Raw genomic sequence first — 3108 nt, forward strand, 5'->3', positions numbered from 1 at the left:
TGAAAGAAGCCCGTCATATTCACACACACACACACACACACACACACAGACACACTGTCTATGGAACAGAGAAACTTACACAGTACAAAGAAAGAAAATTAAGAGTGGGGAGAGGTATGGTGTCACAGGTCCGACAGCTGTTTCTGGGGGTTAGGAGTTACTTCATAATGTTGGCAGATGTAGATCATAAAAATATGCAACCAGTAATGGAAGCATATGGACATTGGGTAGATCCGGTCGCCGCCTTCAGTGTGGAGGAATAGAAATCTAACATTTCAAAACATACTATAGGGAAATTTAAAGGTAGAATGGGTGAAGAGGAAGGCAATCAGTAGTGATAGGAGGGAGGAAGTAGGTAGCTCGATGAAGATGTGTGGAGTGTTGAAGCAAGGAAAAGAGATGAGTCAGATCAGGAAGAGAGAGTAGGTGAGTGATCAGGGTACTGAGAGAATTAGAAGTGGAGAGTTGGAAGATTAGAGGGAGGGATGAGATGAGTAGTATTTTGACAATAGACGTTAATAGTTAAGGATGGTGGGGATATAGAATTAAGAGAAGCTGGAATAGTGAGAGAAGGGAGGGAGAATATTAAAGGAAAGGAAAGGGTCCACTTATAGATGCTTGTAGGGTGGCAAAAGGGAAGTCGAAAAATGAAGGCGGGTTGGCGGTGGAGGGAGCATACTGCGATATGTAGACATATATGAGGGTAAATAGAGGGGGTGGACAAAGAAGGCGAAAGGGAGGGATAGGTTGAAGAAGAGGCTAGAAGATGGGGACAGAATTCGAAATATGAGGAGGGATGTGCAAAGATAATCTTAAGAAGAAATATTTAGTAGAGAGGGTGATATTAGTGGAAGGGATATGTTGCCAGTGCGATTAAGTTGTAACTTAACCTTTAACGGGTCGAAATCATACATTAAGGGCCGAAATGGGTTATTTTGACCTGTGGCTTTTTTTTTAATTCTACTGTGCACCAAATGATATTCATTGTTCTTTCATTGTCAAAAATGTTTGTTTCGAACACAGAAAGAAAGAAAAATGAACTGAAGCACACTTTATTATTTTTTATTCCACACAATCTTTGTAGGCTGGAAGTCCCTTGTGCTCGTTGCACATTGGTTTGGCACATTTTGAGTACGTATTTGTCTTTCATCTTTTCCGGCACATAATGCGCATCGAGATCGTCCATCTCTTGGGACACCTCCGTCAGAATGTACAGGAACTAATGGAACATCAATTCTCAATCTGGAAGCACAGGTCTGAATAGTCTTTTGCAGCTCCTGTATTCCAGTTCTAATTTGCAAGCGTATTTCAAGTTGTTCTCTCAGAAGTTCTTTTCCAAGTGATCTCAAAAGTTCTCTTCGGGATCGTAGACTATCCTTCTCGTTATTCCAAATGTATATCACGCAAACTTCTTTGTCCATGCGAGAATGGAACGACATCGTCCATCGGTTTGTGCGACTCGAACAAGATGTAGCAGCACAATTTTTGCCAGCGGTGTCCACACCACCTTTAGTGCCATTGTAGAATGTCACTACTGAAGGTTTCTGCTTGTGTCCCGTCAATTCGTCAATGCTTGCATCATGATGCATCGTAGACAGCAAAATAACTGCCTTTTTGGTTTAGGCACATATAAACCACCATCATATCTTTTCGGAATGCAAACTTGAAACTGTAAACCTCTCGATCTTTCTTCAGCATCATTTCTGGTGGAATATCCGGTTTGTTCTTCTTCATCGTTCCAACGAGACTTACTTTGTTTTTTAAGATATCTTCAGTCAATGGTACACTAGTATACCAATTGTCGGTTGTCAGATTGCGGCCTGTGCCAAAGACTGGTGCAGCCAGGCGCAGCGTAATGTCATGTGGTTTACTGAAAAGTTGAAACGGACCATCAGGCTGTTTTCCAGGGTACACTTGCATATTGCATATGTAATTAGTTTCGGCGTCACATAAACATTGCAGTTTTATTCATTCCATATTTAGCTGGTTTCAGAGGTATGTATTGGACAAATCCGCATATACCTCGAAATGCTTCTAGAGCTTCGTTGAGAGTCAAATGCTCTGTAGGATTGTACAGCTGACGAAAAGCTGTTACCATCCTTTCAAAAATGTCTCGAATTGGAGTTAGGTGGTCGGCTGCACACCGCTCATCTATTGTAGCAGTCATCGAAACGCATTTGACATAAGAGAAATTTGAAGCGTCTGAAAGACATCACAGATTGCAACAAGTTCATTTCAGTTCCATCCGAATTCCAGGTCTTCAATCTCGTGACGAGAAGCTTGCTGAACTCTAGAGATGACTATAATCCCCCCAAACAGCCAAAATTTCCGAACTAGTTGTTTCAACAGCAACGTATTTGGACTTGTATTGTTCCTTGACTATCTCAATTCTTTGGTTTGTATGATCTAATTTCGTTTATCAAGGCTCGGGGCAAAAATAAGCTAAAGACTTCCAAAGGAGTTTTTGGATTTCTTGCAACGTCAATCGGACCCTGTTTTTCTGTTACTATGGTCTTGGCTCCACGCCGCACATTGACACGAAATGGGGTTTCCTTCTACTCAACTCCTGACTTTGCACGCAGGACACCTTCTCAGCATCACTTTCACTATTCTCATCAGAACTTGATAACTCTTACTCTGACGCGGAGTCAAGGTCATCTTCCTCAATCAATTCTTCTTCAGATTCAGAATCATCGAACTCGTTCTCAAAGTCAGAAAGGTCTGAATTACTTTCCAGCAATTCCAGTACACGTTTTGATGCCAATTTTGAACCTGAGAAAGTAAAAAGTAAAAGTAAAATAATCTAACATTCAGAGTCTAAATGGGTCAAAATGACAGGCACATAAATCTTAGCTCACTGGAGAACAACTGACAGAAAAAAACTTTTCCAATTTACCACATCCTTATCCCTTTAAAAGAAGCAGCTATAGGAAACAGCAGACAATTTCAACTAACAGCGCAAAAATTATGGTGGAAAATGTACTTTCATGACTCAAAACGACTCATTTGACCCGATAAAGGTTAAAGTTAATAGTAACTAGGGAATTACATAAATTTAATATAATAGGCAAACGATGAGTAGAATCTCTGTTAACATGAGAGGATTAC

The sequence above is a fragment of the Octopus bimaculoides genome, chromosome 14 (genome assembly GCF_001194135.2).
Source record: "Octopus bimaculoides isolate UCB-OBI-ISO-001 chromosome 14, ASM119413v2, whole genome shotgun sequence".
NCBI classification, from domain to species: Eukaryota; Metazoa; Mollusca; class Cephalopoda; order Octopoda; family Octopodidae; genus Octopus; species Octopus bimaculoides.